The sequence below is a fragment of the Anabrus simplex genome, chromosome 8 (assembly GCF_040414725.1).
Source record: "Anabrus simplex isolate iqAnaSimp1 chromosome 8, ASM4041472v1, whole genome shotgun sequence".
Taxonomy (NCBI): Eukaryota; Metazoa; Arthropoda; class Insecta; order Orthoptera; family Tettigoniidae; genus Anabrus; species Anabrus simplex.
Genome location: NC_090272.1, coordinates 102,568,927 through 102,587,479, shown reverse-complemented (window position 1 = coordinate 102,587,479; position 18,553 = coordinate 102,568,927). Strand labels below are relative to the sequence as shown.

The 18,553-nt window shown below is 40.9% G+C and overlaps 1 protein-coding gene across 4 annotated transcripts in view; it reads right to left on the bottom strand.

The window, feature by feature from the left end:
- Window positions 1–18,553, bottom strand: part of LOC136879173 (EF-hand calcium-binding domain-containing protein 4A) — a 659,860-nt gene that overhangs the window by 271,900 nt on the left and 369,407 nt on the right. The window lies entirely within an intron of this gene.

The window sequence follows — 18,553 nt, the reverse complement described above, 5'->3', positions numbered from 1 at the left end:
TGTCATCACAATCCTCTATTTGCAACTAGTGCTGTGGCCTCATTTAGTTCTATACCTCTTATCTTTAAGTCGTTAGAAACTGAGTCTAACCATCGTCGTCTTGGTCTGCCTCTACTTCTCTTACCCTCCATAACAGAGTCCATTATTCTCCTAGGTAACCTATCCTCCTCCATTCGCCTCACATGGCCCCTCCACCGAAGACGGTTTATGCGTTAGCTTCATCCATCGAGTTCATTCCTAAATTAGCCTTTATCTCCTCATTCCGAGTACCTTCCTGCCATTGTTATCACCCGTTTGTACCAGCAATCATTCTCGCTACTTTCATGTCTGTTACTTCTAATTTATGAATAAGATATCGTGAGTACACCCAGCTTTCGCTCCCGTAAAGCAAAGTTGGTCTGAAAACAGACCGATGTAAAGATAGTTTCGTCTGGGAGCTGACTTCCTTCTTACAGAATACTGTTGATCGCAACTGCGAGCTCCCTGCATTAGCTTTGCTACACCTTGATTCAATCTCACTCACTATATTACCACCCAGGGAGAGCATACAACCTAAATACTTGAAATTATCGACCTGTTCTAGCTTTGTATCACCAATCTGACATTCAATTGTGTTGAATTTCTTACCTACTGACATCAATTTAGTCTTCGAAAGGCTAACTTTCATACCATACTCATTGCACCTATTTTCAAGTTCCAAGATATTAGACTGCAGGCTTTCGGCACAATCTGCCATTAAGACCAAGTCGTCAGTATAGGCCAGACTGCTTACTACATTTCAACCTAACTGAAACCCTCTACCATTTTATACCTTTCAGCAGATGATCCATATAAACTACGAACGGCAAAGGTGAGAAATTACAGCCTTGTATAACCCCTGTGTGTACCCTGAACCAAGAACTCACTCTACCATCAATTCTCACTGAAGCCCAATTGTCAATAGAAATGCCTTTGGTTGTTTTTAATAATCTACCTTCAATTCCAGAGTCCCCCAGTATAGCGAACATCTTTTCCCTTGGTACCCTGTCATATGCTTTCTCTAGATCTACGAAACATCAACACAACTGCCTATTCCTCTCGTACCATTTTTCTATTACCTGGCGTATACTGAAAATCTGATCCTGACAGCCTCTCTGTGGTCTGAAACCACACTGGTTTTCATCCAACTTCCTCTCAACGACTGATCGCACCCTCCCTTCCAAGATGGCAGTGAATACTTTGCCTGGCATACTAATCAATGAGATACCTCGATAGTTGTTACAATCCTTCCTGTTCCCTTGCTTAGAGATGGGTGCAATTACTGCTTTTGTCCAATCTGAAGGTACCTTACCAACACCTCATGCTAATCTTACTACTATATGAAGCCATTTCATCCCTAACTTCCCACTATACTTCACCATTTCAGGTCTAATTTCATCCATCCCTGCTGCTTTATGGCAACTGAGTTTATTTACCATCCTTTCCACTTCCTCAAGCATAATTTCACCAACATCATTTTCCTCCTCCCCATGAGCTTGCCTGTTCGGAACACCACCAGGATGATTTCCTTTAACATTGAGAAGATGTGCAAAATATTCTCTCAACATCTCCAGTGATTCCCTGGGATCTATTATGAGTTCACCTGAATTACTCAAAACACTGTTCATTTCCTTTCCTCCTCCCTTCTTTATTACTGTCCAGAAAGGTTTCCCTGCTGCTTGACCTAGCCTTTCCAGGTTATTACCAAAATCTTCCCATGACTTCTTTTTTGATTCAACAACTATTTGTTTCGCTCTGTTTCTTTCATCAGCGTACAAATCCCTGTCTTCCTCGACCCTTGTTTGGAGCAATTTCTGTTAAGCCTTCTTTTTACGTTTACAAACTGCTCTCACTTCAACATTCCACCAAGACGTTCGCCTTTTCCCATCTTTACACACAGTTGTTCCTAGGCATTCCCTTGCTGTTTCTACTACAGCATCTCTGTATGCCACCCATTCACTTTCTATATCCTGAACCTGCTTACTGTCTACTGTTCGAAACTTCTCATTAATCATATCCATGTACTTCTGTCTAATTTCCTTGTGCTGGAGATTTTCTACCCTTATTCGTTTGCAGACAGATTTCACTTTCTCTGCCCTAGGCCTAGAGATATTTATTTCACTACAGATCAGATTCCACTTCTATATTATTATTATTATTATTATTATTATTATTATTATTATTATTATTATTATTATTATTATCATTATATTTAGGAAGTAAATTGTATCGAAACTGCTAAGTTGAGCTCAGAAGGCCAGCGCTCTACCGCCTAAGCTAAGCTACTCAGCTCGGATGCAACTCTTATATAGGAAGCGTAAAATAGGAATAATTACTTCGTGGTCACCAACATTGTGTGGGGGGATGAAGCACCGTGAGCTTGTATTCGGGAGATGGTGGGTTCGGATCCCAAAGTCGGCAGCCCTGATGATGGTTTTCCGTGGTTTTCCTTTTCACACCAGGCACATGCTGGGGCTGTACCTTAATATTTAAGGCCACGGCCACTTCCTTCCCCATCTTAGCTCTTTTACATCCTTGCGCCCCTGAAACAGCCTCTCTCCGTCTCCCGAATACAGAGGCGTCGAACAACGATAGAACCGTGGCCACCCCACCTCTGCTCGGTTGGCCGGTCGGAGTGGAGAACTGTCGGACTGCAGACCAGTCGTGGTCACTTGAGGGCCGAGACCCACTCTGCATCCGCCGAGACACCGCGTATACCGTAACACCCGTAACGCATTGGATATAACATTGGCAACAACTCGCAGTTTGATCACCCACCATGTGACTGAATAATTGAGTGGTCCGGTATGCCGAGCCTGTTATCGAGTTTCGAGTTCAGCCTGACTCACTCTGCCACTCTTCAAATGGCGCTCGTTTCAATTTGAGCAGCAGTGAGTCTGATTCGAGCCTGTCCAGACTCTTTTATTTATGAGTTTTCGTTCTAGCAGCAGGCTCGTTCTCTGACTAGACGAGAGACGGAATGAGCTCAGACTCACTTATTGCACGGCTCTAGCCCAACCATTTCCCAACTGCGGTCCGCGGTCCCCTGGGGTACCGCGACGATTATTCAAGGGGTCCGCAATAATAATGTAAGTTGTAAGTATTTGAAGAGTAAAATTTTATTGTACACAATCAATTCATAGACCATTATACTAAATTAAGGAAGTATGTCTTTTCAGCTTTTCAATCAGATCATCAAAGAAGGTCAAATAACATCAGATTGGCGACGGAGCATTACCGTACCAATCTTCAAGAAGAAGGGAAGTCCTGCCGATTGTTCTGATTATCGCCCGATCAGACTTCTGAGTCACATGATGAAGGTCTTCGAACGTATTCTCGACAAAAGGATTCGCGAGATAGCGAAACTTACAACGAACCAAGCTGGATTCGTGAAAAATTGTGACACAACAGATGCAATCCACGCTGCTCGACTATTAGTTGAAAAACACCGTGAAAAAAATAAGCCTCATCATCTCGCTTTTCTGGATCTTGAGAAGGCCTTTGATCGGGTGCCACATGACCTAATCTGGTTAGCGCTAAGAGAACATAGCATTCCAGAGCACCTTGTTAAGTGGGTACAGATGCTCTACATAGAACCAACGAGTCATGTTCAAGCCGCCGCAGGAGCGTCCGATGATTTCCGCATCACTGTAGGAGTCCATCAATGCTCTGCCTTATCACCGCTGGTATTCATTCTTGTGATGGACACTGTTACATCAGACCTGGACAAGCCAATACCATGGACACTTCTCTATGCTGATGATGTCATGTGGGCTGCTGAGAGTAAGCGTGATCTCCAGCGCCAAACAGAAGAGTGGAACAACCGACTAGCGCAATACGGCCTGCGCCTCAACAAAAATAAGACAGAATACATGACATTAGATCCTCGAGAAGTTGGAACCATCCACGTTGATGGTGAAGATCTATCACGAGTAGAGAAATTTAAATATCTTGGCTCCACACTCTCTGACGGGGGCAGACTTACTGACGAGGTCAACACAAAGATACGCTCAGCCTGGCTGAAGTGGCGAATGACAACTTCGGATGCAGGACCATCTGAGATCTACCGAACTGTTATCCGTCCTGTCGCTCTCTACGGCACTGAGTTTTGGCCTGCTACAAAGGAGGTAGAACGTCAACTAAGCGTCATGGAGACAAAGATGCTTAGGTGGACACGTAGCATCACTAGAGTGGATCATATTTCAAACGACGATATTAGGAAACGCTTTGGCGTTGCACCGATCCAGAAGAAAATTCAGGAAAACCGTCTGCGCTGGTTTGGGCGTGTGTTGCGTGCAGAAGACAATAAATTGGCAAAGTCAGCGTATACATTGGAATCCACTGGAAAGAGGGCCAAGGGACGACCAAGACAGCGATGGACCGATACAGTGCACAACGATCTGAAAGCTGTAAGATTACATCCAGACATGGCTCGAGATCGAATTAAATAGAGACAACTAATCCACACAGCGGAACCTGACACCAGGCGGGGCAAACGCTAAAGAAGAAGAAGAAGAAGAAGAAGAAGAAGGAAGTATATCTTCACTGCTGTATGACTTACAGTATATATTACTCTTAACTTGCCGGTAGATGACACAAATCAGCAGCGGAAAAAGGAGAAATACTACAAGCAGCGTAAGTAATGTAATTGTGACACTTGGAATGGCTGGTATCCATATTCACGCCATATTTTACGCATCTGGTTAAGGAAAATCTCGTGGATCAGAAATCTATTGAGGAAGATCAACTAGCGGAAGTATCTTGGTAGAGAGAAAGTGGAAAATAAATTGAAGTATGATATAGGCGATGAATCAGATGGATTGGCATGTTTAGCTCGAGGAAATTGCATGAATGTTTCACAACTCCACGTCTCTGGTCGACTTTTGGGTCCGTGACGTACCCTATACCCTAGAATTTTACAAAGGAAATAGTACGTTTAATGCCTTTCACGACAATATACCTGTGTGAGTGTATCTTTTCTGCTTTCACACAAATGAAAGCGAAGTACAGAAAGAGAGCTAATGTAGAGGCTGTTCTTCGGTTCGAGTGACTACGCTTGTAAACCGCTTGCTCTTTGGAAAAACAACACCATCTGTCTCAGTCATCCAACAACCGCAACAAGTGAATCTTTTCAAGTAAGTTCCCAGATCCAGTCCGTTGTAATTGTTAGCTAAGTGTCACATTGTTTTATGATATCTGTTCACTTATAATGTATCTTCATGTAAATGAAATTAAATTAAACCTTCAAAGAAAGTAATGATGATGTTTGTTGTTTGAACGGGCCTAACATCTAGGTCATCAGCCCCTAATGGTACGAAATGAGACGAAATGCAATGACAACTTAAAAGTCCAAAATTCTTTCACTGACCAGAATTCAAAACGTAATGATGAGGAATGAACGCATGAGTATAAATTTAAAACAATCAGTTGATCCGACCCGCAATGCCCCACCTTCCCAGAAACTATATTACTGACCAAGGGAATGTTTCCAAAGCATAATCGTGAATCGATGATATTCCTTGTCTAAAGGGGTTCAAAATCCAGGTCAGCGGTCCCTCATAATGATACTTATCGCCAGTAAAGTAGAATCAGGGTATTTCTCAAGTTGCGGTACTAATCCAAAGTAGCGTAAACTCACGGTGTTCCAAACATTATGGTACTACTCACAAGTATTGTACGTTGCACAGGTAACGCAGACCTATAGTGTTTCTCACATAATGGCGCCAATCGTAGGTAACGCAAACCCATGGTGGACCTCACATAGGTGTACAAGGACTCATACTATCCCGTGGTGTTCCTCACATAGCGGGCACAAATCACAGGCAACGCCCAGACCCGCGGTGTTTCTCACATAATGGAACAAATCACAGGCAACGTAAGCCCGTGGTGTTCCGCATATAGTGGTACTAATCACAGGCAACTTAAGCCCGTGGTGTTCCTCACATAGCGGGTACAAATCACAGGCAACGTAAGCCCGTGATGTTCCGCATATAGTGGTACTAATCACAAACCTATTATGTACCTAATATAGTAGTACTACTCGCAAAGTAAGGGCGACCCATGGTGTTCCCCGCGTGATGGTACCAATCAGAAGCAGTTTCATGGTTCGAATTCAATCATCCCTTGGTCGCCCCTTTTAGTCGCCTCTTACGACATGCAGGAGATACCGTGGGTGTATTCTTCGTCTGCGTCCCCCACCCACAAGGAGTGCAAAGAAAGTAAATGCTAGTCCTAAATTATACAAATAAAATCAAACATGGTATCATTACAAAATTCTGCTCTTTTACTGTATTTCCTGAATGCAGTATTATGTTCTGTGACTAAGGTTCCTTGGACATGGTGCGATATGCTAAAGGGGCCTTAGAGACAAAGGGCCGATTGCAGAAACGATGACTAGTTTTAAGCCTTTGACAACATCTACCTGAACAACGTCTAAATCGACTATGACCTTCCATTGCATAAACTATGTTCAGACGGTGTTTAACTAGACATCGTTTAAAGTTTCAATATTGGTTTGAAAATGGAGTATCTTTCATGCAACTTGTTGCTTGTCGCAACCAATGAAATTCGTCGGTGCGCGTGCGCCGAACGCCAGTCAGCTGTTTGTCTTCCTATACATTACTCAAATATGGCTCAAATATGCTCAGATGTGTTTTTTTTTTTTGCTAGTTGCTTTACGTCGCACCGACACAGATAGGTCTTATGGCGACGATGGGACAGGGAAGGGCTAGGGGTGGGAAGGAAGCGGCCGTGGCCTTAATTTAGGTACAGCCCCAGCATTTGCCTGGTGTGAAAATGGGAAACCATGGAAAACCATCTTCAGGGCAGCCGACAGTGGGATTCGAACCTACTATCTCCCGAATACTGGATACCGGCCACACTTAAGCGACTGCGGCTACCGAGCTCGGTGCTCAGATATGAGCATGATTTGTGCACAGATAAGAATATCGCTTTCGGTGGAAATTAAATCTCATAATAATATTATCGACACTAAAGCGACACATTATTTATTTATTAGAAGGTTATTTCATTCCTACCCTATGGGTAGGCGGGCCGTCAGCTATACAAAGTAGCTCTTAGGCCGTGTACGATATATATATATATGTAAAAGAAAATCGAATGTTTAGTGGTATGTATAGACATACGTAGGGGAAAAGTAGGAGGATAACGAATTAGGATACACAGTTATACAGATAGGTACAAAATAGGATAACAAAATGATGAATATACAACGAAGATAAACATGTTTGCATCGTAGTGTATTGGAGCAAGAGTTCATATAGACCATTGGGCGTCAATGCACTGACAACATAAGCACTGCACTAGTCAAGTTCACAACATACCGAGTAGGAAATGAATATAACGTGCACTGACAAATTGTTACAAATAACAGACGAAATTGCAGAAAGAAAGGAAAGACAACACTGAATATAAAGAATATGGAAGAAAAGTCGGTTGAATAACGTTCAAGAACACCAATTGCTAGCTTAAGTAAGTCCACATAACGTAAATAAAGAACGTCCCGCAGGTAGAATGTCAATCGGCACGAATAAATGCAATGAGAAAAACAAACAGAAATTAGAAGCACACGCATTACCTTGTGGCAGTGCAGAAAAACGAAACGGAAACACTGTCACATAATACAATATGTCCTCACTTCGGACGAAAAACATATATAATAATAATAATAATAATAATAATAATAATAATAATAATAATGAACACAAGATAAGAACTAATGGGACGGAAAGTCCGTTTGCTTGTGCCAGAGTAGAAACAGAGAAAATATTGTGACGATAAAATAATAATAATAATAATAATAATAATAATAATAATAATAATAATAACAAATAAAATAATAAAATAATAAAACAATGGACGGACACTGGTCGTGCTGCAGAAATATAGGCTGCACCACTGTGCGCAGGTGCATCATAGAATTGAAAAATACAGTTTTAACTTGTAACAGGACAGTGGTGGAGAAAGAGTGGGGGGGGGGGGGGGGAAGCTATGTGATGGGGGGAGGAAAGAGATGAGAAGTCTGGAGTGTGCGACGGTCGTTAAGAATGGCATCAGCTAAAGGGGATAAGGACAGGGCTTCGGTGATGATAGGATTGTGATTACTGGTACTAAAGCGACACACCACCGTACGGGGAAGTGTAGTTTTGGTTATAGCGTTGTTACAGCGAGTGTAATCTGTTGGTAAATACGGTAACTTCGACGAAGGGAAGATGAAGCAACAGTACTGTGTAACCGAGTGTGTTGTACGGGCCATACACATGTAGCTTGCATTCTGGAGACTGTAGGTTCTAAACGCATCATCGGCAGGACTGAAGATTGTTTTCCGTAGTTTCCCTATTTTTACACAAGGCAAATACTAGGGCTGTTATTATGGCCACGGCTCTTCTTCCCCAGTCCTCCTCTTTAAACAATAATCATCACCATCACCACAACTTGCCTTTTCCTACCTGATAGTTGCCGAAAACTTACACGATTATATACATAAAAACCACATACAACCTTACTTTTTACTATTATGTATGTTTACTTGGCAGCAAATATAAGTGAATCCCTCCCGGTTGATATATGTGACAGTCCACTGACGATTGAGACAAGTAATTCTGACATGTATGTAGTCGAAGTGACTTGGAGTTCCATGGAAATTACCCCATGTATATAATAAATTATATCGGTTGCCAAGAATTGTATTCAAGTTGACAGTTACCGGATTGTCTCCTTGTCAGCCTCAAGACACAAGAGTTTTGAAAAGTAAAACCTTATTTTAAGATCTATCTCCCCGTACATGTCAAATGAATTGCTGCGATTTAGCAGCGGACGACCCACTAAACTTTCTTCCCGGAATCGTCTCAACATAATTATACAAATTACATGTTCCATGGTACATAACCTCTGATTGTGATTCACTCCTCTCATTTGAGGTTAAACAGTGCTCTCGGCAGTGTTTAAATATGACCAATTGAACGTCGGTTTTAGACAGTGTCTAAGTGATAAATAACGTCTCTGCAATGCGACAGCCATACTTAGGCATTGTTTAACCGTAGAGATCATCTAAACACCGTTTCTGCAATCGGCCCAAAAAGTTTGGGAAACCCTGCTTTAGCCCCTTAGTGATAAGAATTTACATAACTCAAAAAATCTTGGAATAAATAACCACCATTTTCACTCAGTGCTCCTTAGGCTGCGTTACTCACTTCCTTATCCTCAAACAGCCCTTAATTCAGGCCATGGCGACAACACTTGGAACCAAGGCCTTGAAAGCAACGCATACAATATCGAGTGAAAACATAACGTAGAATACGAAATGTTTTCTGCTCGTAATAGTAAAATACGATAATTTCTTCAAATGACGTCAAGGTAGGATATTAAAACTGGAATTAAAACTCTCTTACGTAACTCGTTCCGCACGACTTCCGGTGAGACAACTAATGGAGTGCATAATGAGAAAGGTAGCAATGTTAAAAGCACGTCTTTAAGAGAGAGAAGAATTAGTTTGTGTATTGTATTCTGTAGGTAAAGCATTATATAGCCAGCCATAAACTCCTTGTAGACGCTTTGTTGTACAGATTGGAACATGACCCATAAATTGGTAACCTTGGAAATGCTCTACAGTCCTGTTCCCTTATCTTCAGAAAGATTAAATTGGTGATGACGTTAAGATGGCCCCACTATTTTCTACACCGTACATAAAATAACAGATATAGGAGGGGTGAAATGGATTTGTGTCAGAATCTCGTTTAATCGAGGTCACCTAATTGATAACGAAAATTATGAGGATGGTTTGGAGCCATTTATATTTGACTCACAACTATTTTTTTAATTGGGAATGTTGGAAAGTGTCTTTATATTTTGTTTACGTACAGAGAGAGGTAGCGTAAGGTAATGTTATAACTAGATACAAATTACTGTTCCACACGCAGAAACCCAAAATCACTCTCCCCCGCCAACTTTCAAACTCTACAGACATCGCCAGTTAGGAAAGTCTTGGTTGCAATAATTCATTCTCATGCTAATGCATCCGCTGTCAACGTATCTTTTTTTTTTTTACAATTTGTTTTACTTCGCACCGACTGAGATACGTCTTACGGCGACGATGGGACAGGAAAGGCCCAGGAGTGGGAAGGAAGCGGCCATGGCTTTAATTAAGGTACAGCCCCAGCATTTGCCTAGTGTGAAAATGGGAAACCACGTAAAATCACCTTCAGGGCTGCCGACAGTGGGATTCGAACCCACTATCTCCTGGATGCAAGCTCACAGGTGCGCGCCCCAACTGCACGGCCAACTCGCCCGGTACAAACGAAATTGCAACAGCGTGGAGCATCATTGCGAATTCCTTGGTACCGATCTTAATAGGTCGTAACTAGCACACTACTCCTTAATTATGTTAACTTTCTGAAGGTCTGAAGTAGACTGAACGACGTGGCAAGCTGTTACCTATCTCCTTCCTTGTTCAGAGGAATGTTCCCGCTTTCTGGTCTGTCCTAAACTAAGAAAATGGAAGCTCAAGTCGTTGAGTTTGAGGTGTTGAATACTCCGGGCAGAGCAGTTTGTAGGAACTATAGTACACGCATGCACAGAAATGCTTTTCCCCCACCTCCTGGCTTAACGCATAGCTGCAGGTAGACAGCCCGCTATAGGGCTGTTGTGATTGAAATGGGTACAATAGTGGATGTGTAGCAATACACACGCTGTGCCTTCAGCACTACCCGTTCACTCCCTTCCCATCCTTGTCGGTACTAGAGCGACCTTCAGCACTGTCTCTTCACTCCCTCCTCTCCTTTTAAATACTGTAGATGGGCAGTGTTGATTGTCGGGACACCATTTCTGTGCATGCGTGTACATGCGAGAGTACCCTTCCCCTCTCGCGCACCGCGCGGCATATTTATTTGGAACGAGTTATACACGGCGAGTCAAAGGTTATAGTTCAGTACGGTACTTTTGTTGGTAATACTGTTCATTTTTGTACACAGTTCTTCACTCAGCATTTTCTAATCAGTGGACATCATGTTCCAATTCGGTGTTGTTTACTACCATTTAAAAAGGTGGATGCACAGTTTTTAAACATTTCAGTCTAGCACGCCACGCACAAAGACAACACATCAATTTTATTTCGACTGTTATTGTTCCTTAATTACATTGATCATTAATCATTGTGGAATATTGAAGGGCTACTGAGCATGACAAACACATCAGAAGAGATGATACAGAAATTTGATGTAATAATCCTAGTGGAAACGTTTTTAACGCATGCGTGACAGACTAATAGACACTACTCAACATTCGTCATGCCAGAAAAATCTCCAGTAGGGAGGCCCAAAGGAGGTATTGCCTGTCTATTTACTGATCAATTCTCACCATTTAGTGTACAATATAGACCCACGAATATTCTACTATTCGAATCAAGCTGTGTTTGTGTATGTGCATATTTCCAGCCAGATATGTCATCAACTGAGATTATTGAGGAAGTTTTAACTGTGACTACTAGGTAGAGACGATGCCATTATCCTTGCCGGAAACCTAAATTGTCGCATTAATATAGAACATCGAAAATCCACAGAAATTTTGGACTTCTTCGAAGAGGAAGGTATTCGGTTGATTAATGCCTCTGACATGATCACCTACATGTCTTAGCACAATAGATTTGGTGTTTATAAACTCCAAGTTTGTACCGATCAAGCAGGAGGTCATTTTCGAGGCGCAGCGGAAACACTTACCAGTAGCAACTTCATTACAGCTGCAGAATAGTATGCTTGATACGGTTAGATACCGTACCATAAAAAATAAGCAGAAAAAGTAATCCGTCTCTTATCTGTGATGAAGATAATCAAACGGTACTTAACCTATTACGAGAGGATAATCTTAATGAGGCTGCATTATATATAGAAGTGCTGGTCCAGAATGCTACTCTACCATTAATACCTGTGGTCAGGAAATCACAACCCTGGTTCACCAAGAAATGCTATAAATGTCGTAGAGATGTACTGGAAGCATTAAATGTAGCCAGAAGAGAGAAAACAAAGTAAATCCTTGAAATATATGCCAGTAATAGGAGATCATACAAGCTCCTACTAAAAGAAGCCAAAAACATTATAGAGAGGAGGAAGAAAAGAAAACTTATAGAACGTGCCAGTCTAGATCCTTACCTGGCTCTGAAGCCTAGACAACCAAAGTTCTCCAGAAAACTACTAATGGAAGTATGAGAAAAGCACTTGAGTGTAGTGCTTCAAGAGAGAGAGAGAGAGAGACGTCCTACTAATTATTCAATACCAGTTCTTCAAATATTCCCTGAAATTGACAGATTTTCAATTAAGAAAGTAGTAACAACTAATACAGCACCTAAAGATAACAAGGCATGTGGCTCAGATCACATTTTTAATGAACATCATAAAGCTGCTCTTGCAATGGGGGAATCCTACACTCACCTAACGAATGAATGTTTGTGGCAAGGTAGGATACCAGACAACTGGAGAAATGTTTTTTCTTTACGTCGCACCGACACAGACAGGTCTTATGGCGACGATGGGATAGGGAAGGGCTAAGAGTGGGAAGGAAGCGGCCGTGGCCTTAATTAAGGTACAGCCCGAGCATTTGTCTGGTGTGAAAATGGGAAACCACGGAAAACCATTTTCAGGGCTGCCGACAGTGGGGTTCGAACCTACTATCTCCCGAATACTGGATACTGGCCGCACTTAAGCGACTGCAGCTATCGAGCTCGGTGGAGAAAATCTATCAAAATGCTATATAAAGGCAAAGGTGACACCGCAGATCCTAACTCATATAGAGGAATCGCGTTATAACTTCACTAATGGGTAAACGTCTCATTAAATAATTAGTGGATAATAACCTACCGGAGTCGCAATTCGGATTTAGAAAGGGAAAATTAACGACTTTAGCTGTCCACTGTCTCCAAACCGACATAGAAAAAGCCTTAAAGAAACCAGGGGGTAAACTGCATGTCATCTTTATTGATTATTCTAAAGTTTTTGACACCATAAGCAGAACCATACTGCTAGAAAAATTGGAGAGTATTATTGATAATACGAACTACCTTATAGGCCTACCGCTGATTAGGAACCTACTGCTCAACAACTCAATAGAAGTAGATGATGGGTCTGGATTTATTATTATTTAATTCGTTTACCGTCTCAAGGGCAGTGTCCTTGAGCGTGAGACATTTAGTCGGGTATACAAGTCGAGAAGAGGACCAGTACCTCGCCCATTATCTGCTATGCTGAACAGGGGTTGTAGGGATGGGAAAGTTGGAAGGGGAAGGAAGCGACCGTAGTGACCTTCTCAGCATTTGTCTGGAGAAGAACTTGAAAACCACGGAAAACCACTTCGAGGATGGCTGAGGTGGGAATCGAACCCCCCCTCTACTCAGTTGACCTCCCTAGGCTGAGTGAACCCCTTTTCAGTCCTCGTACCACTTTTAAAATTTCGTGGCAGTGTCGGGAATCGAACCCGGACCTCTGAGGGTGGCAGCTAATCACACTAACCACTACACCACAGAGGCGCACAACAGTCTAAATTTAATGAGAAATAATAATGGCGTGTGGCCTCCGGAAAGGCCTAGTGCAGGTCTTTCGATTAGAGGCCGTATAAGCGATCTGCGTGTGTGAGGATGGGGCCCCGCCTAAGATAAATTCTAATGATGAAGACGACACAAACACCCCATCCTCCAGCCAGATGAGTTAACCAATGAAAGTTAAAATCCCCGACCCGACCTGGAATCCAACCCCAAACCCCTTGAACCAAAGGCAGCATGCTAACCATTTAGCACGGGAAGTTGTGCTATCTAACTCTACTGCGAAAGTAACAGAATAAAATGTTTCTACAAGAGTCTTCAACCGTTAAAAAGTAGCTCAACTTCAATACTGAATTGACCGCAAGTGGCTGAAAAGTATCGTGCTGCTCAGCTATGTGGCTATTATTCGTATCTCCATACTAGACAGTCTTCTTGTTCTCCTTCTTCTCGTGCCGTCTCCTCACAGAAGGTGAGACGTTATCGAACTAGAGTTAATATTTCTCACGATTTACCAGTGCTTAGTTTTAATTTATTTATACTGTACTAGCAAGATACCCGTGCTTCGCTACGGTATTATACTGAAATTTATAATTGAATGCTTATTGTTTTAGATATATAATCCGCCGAAATTCGCGATCTGACTCGTTCTCTGCGAGAATCCACCAAAATTCCCGATCTATTATTTTACGGCACGTTTCCTCCCATTTTTAAATCTTCCTTTCCAGCAATCGATTTCGTACTTCCCGGTTTAGGCTCAGGTATTCCTCCATGTCAGTTGGGTCCGTAAATCTTTGCCATCTTTTCCTATAATATTTTTAATACGGATATAATCCTTCAGGAGATCCGGCGTGCTGTCATACTGGGTGCCTTGGCGGCACTGAACCCGCGACCGGACTGCATTCTTAGTCATTAGCCGTCCAGGAGCCGTTTCCATCGCGGTCCGCAATTTGACGACGGTCCGGAATATTATTATTATTATTATTATTATTATTATTATTATTATGTGTTGCTGGAATGGCTGATGACAGGGAAAACCGGAGTATCCGGAGAAAAACCTGTCCCGCCTCCGTTTTGTCCAGCACGAATGCCACATGGAGTGACCGGGATTTGAACCACGGAACCCAGCTGTGAGAGACCGGCGCGCTGCCGCCTGAGCAACGGAGGATCCTTATAAGTACATTATTAACAGTAAAATCAATTGGTCTCACCTCCTTCTACACCCCACCGCCGTTAAGTTTATTTACAGCCCCCCCCCCCGAAAAAGAATTAAAAGGATGCTTGTTTCTTTATGTTTAAGGGAGATTCCAAACATCAATGTTCACGTCTATTACCTTCAGTTTTGAGATATAAGTATCCACATAAAAATAATTTACTTTTTTTCACTTCATTTCACAATAATCTCTCCTCCCCCTAAATGAATTTTCCCGCAAAAAATTACTTGTTTCTTTAATAGTAAAGGATCTTCTAAATACCAATCATCACGACTCTAACTTCTTCAGTTTTTGATTTATGTGTCCTCATGAAAGGAATTCAACTCCTTTACACTCCCGCCCTCCAAGATGGTTTCCCCACCAAAACGCCTTTTTCTTTGTTTTTAAAGGAGATCCAAATACGAATTTTCACGTCTGTAACAACTTTAGTAATAGATGTATGTATTCTCATACAATTAAGTCAACTAATGTTTCAATTCTTTCACACACACCCCTCCCCCCTTCATTGGATTTTCCGAGAATACGTGTTTCTTTACTTTTAAAGCAGATTGCAAAAATCAAATTTCACATCTGTAACATCTTCATTTTTGAGATATCAGTAGCCTAATTAAAAGAATTCATCACCATTTTCAGTCACTTTTACCCCCCCCCCCCCCGCCCTCCACCCAAGTGGTATTTCCGAAAACTAAAAATACACTTTTCTTTATGTTTAATAGAGATAAAAGTATACCATTTTTCACTTCTGTAACATGTTAAGTTTTTTAGATATCCGTAAAAATTCTCATTTTAAAATTTCACCCCTTTTGGGTTCCCCTTAAGTAGAGTTTCCAAAAACAAATAACCTATATTTATTTACATTTACGGGAGATTTACACCCACTTTTTACGTTTTAACATTTTACGATTCCAAGATATTCTGTAGATATAGTCTTTCAAAATATTCACCACAATTTGTCACTCCTGTTTAACCGCCATTAATTGGCTTTTCCAAAAACTAAAAAATACTTGTTTCTTTATTTTTAAAGGAGATCACATATGCGAATTTTCAGTTCTGTAATATCTTTCGTTTCTGAGATATGTGTATCCTCATTAAAGGCATTCAACCCATTTTTCACCCTTTTACACCCCTCCTATTAGGACTTACTGGAAACAAAAAAATACGTGTTCCTTTATTTTTAGAGGAGATTCTAACCACCAATTTTTACATCTGTAAATTTTAAAGTTTTAAGATGTAGACACAGTCATTATAAAAATTCACCCCCGTTTTCACCCCCCAATATTTGGATTTTCTAAAAACGAAAAAATACCTGTTTCTTTACTTTTAAAGTAGATCCAAAATACCAATTTTCAGGTCTATAATATATTCAGGTTCTGAAATATAAGTATCCTCATGAAAGGCATTCAACCCATTATTCACCCTTTTACACCCTTCCTATTGGGATTTTCCGAAAACAAAAGAATACATGTTTCTTTATTTTTAAAGGAGATTCTAAATACCAATTTTTACATCTATAAACTTAAAAAGTTTTGAGATATAGATACACTCATTTTAAAAAAACCACCCCCTTTCCCCCCCCCCATTAATTGTATTTTCCACAAACAAAAAATACGTGTTTATTTATTTTTAAAGGAGATCCCAAACACCAATTTTCAGGTCTGTAATATCTTCAGGTTCTGAAATATAAGTAGACTCATGAAATGCATTCGACCCCTTTTTCAACCTTTTCCACCCTTCCTATTAGGATTTTCCGAAAACAAAATATACGTGTTCCTTTATCTTTAATGGAGATTCTAAATACCTATTTTTACACCTATAACCTTTTAAAGTTTTGAGATATAGATACACTCATTTTAAAATATTACCCCTTTTTTACCCCCCTTAATTGGGTTTTTCAGAAATAAAAAAATACGTGTTTCTTTATTTTTAAAGGAGATCCCAAACACCAATTTTCAGGTCTATAATATCTTCAGTTTCTGAGATATAAGTAGCCTCATTAAAGGCATTCAACCACTTTTTCACCCTTTTTCACACCTCCTATTGCGATTTTCCGAAAACAAAAAAATACGTGTTTCTTTATTTTTAATGAAGATTCTAAATACCAATTTTTACAGCTGCAAACTTTAAAAGTTTGGAGATATAGATTCACTCATTTTAAAAATTCACCCCCTTTTCACCCTCCCATTAATTGGCTTTTGCAAAAACAAAAAAATACGTGTTCCTTTATTTTTAAAAGGGATCAAAAGTACCAATTTTCAGGTCTGTAATTTCTTCAGTTTCTGAGATATAAGTACCGGTATCCTGATTAAAGGCATTCAACCCCTTTTTCACCCCTTTTCACCGCTCCTATTGGGATTTTCTGAAAACAAAAAAATACGTGTTTCCTTATTTTCAAAGAAGATTCTAAATACCAATTTTTACATTTGTAAACTTTTAAAGTTTTGAGATATAGGTGCACTCATTTTAAAATTTCACCCCCCCTTTTCACCCCCTTAGCAACGGAATATCCAAAAATCCTCTCTTAGCGAGCACCTACATCTTAATATGAATGTATCCCCAAAATTTCATTTCATTATGTCTAGTAGTTTTGGCTCGGCGATGATGAATCAGTCAGTCAGGACAAGCTATTTTATATATATATAGATAGATTAGTTCACTTTTAATGCAATACAACTCTGGTCTTTACTTATCACTACCTTTAAAAAAAGTAATACACTTAGCTCTGCTTTATTTTAACTGGGCTGAATGGTTATCGTAGAGCTCTTCACTTCAGAGGGCCCAAGGTTCGATTCCCGGCTGGGTCGGAGATTTTAATCGCAAATGGTTAATTTCATTGGCCCGATGACTGGGTGTTTGTGCTGTCTTCAACATCCCTGCAACTTACACACCACATACAACACTATCCTCCACTAGAGTAATACACAGTTTCCTACACACGACAGATGCCGTCCACCTCGTCGGAGGGTCTGCCTTATAAAGGCTGCACCAGGCTACATATAGCCACACGAAATTATGTATCACTACCTTTTAAGAAGGTACTAAATAATAAATTTTGCTCTGCTTCATTTTAAGTAACATTTGCTTTAACAATCTCGACTTCCAAACAAGTAAATTGATATGTTCAGCATCTACACTGGGGTGACCAAGCGTCCCTTATTTCTCTAAGGACCGGGCGAGTTGGCCATGCGGTTAGAGTCGCGCAGCTGTGAGCTTGCATCCGGGAGAAATTCGGTTCGAATCCCAATGTCGGGACCCCTGAAGATGGTTTTCCATGGTTTTCCATTTTCATACCAGGTAAATGCTGGGGCTGTACATTAATTAAGGCCACGGCCGCGTCCTTCCCACTCCTAGACCTTCCCTATCCCATCGTCGCCATAAGATCTATCTGTGTCGGCGCGACGTAAAGCAAACAGCAAAACAAAACAAAAACAAAAAAAGATCTCTAGGGTGTCCCGTTGTCCCTGCAAAAAATGTACGGGATGTATATTTCTCTATTACAGTGTGCTTGCCTGGCACTAACAAACCACTGAGATAGTGGTGGTGGTAGTGGTGGTGTGGTGGTGCTTATTGTTTTTTAAGAGGAAGTACAACTGGGCAACCGACCTCTTTTGTGAGGTCTGTGGTTCGTGTCAAGAAATTCTAGAAATTCTAATCTTAAATACTGCTTAATAATGAACAGCAGTCGAAGTGTCCCGTATTTTCATGTTTGTAATCTGATCACTCAAATCTACACAATCTTAGAGCAAAACAGATTTTTTAAAAATCGATGTTAACTAACAGTTCC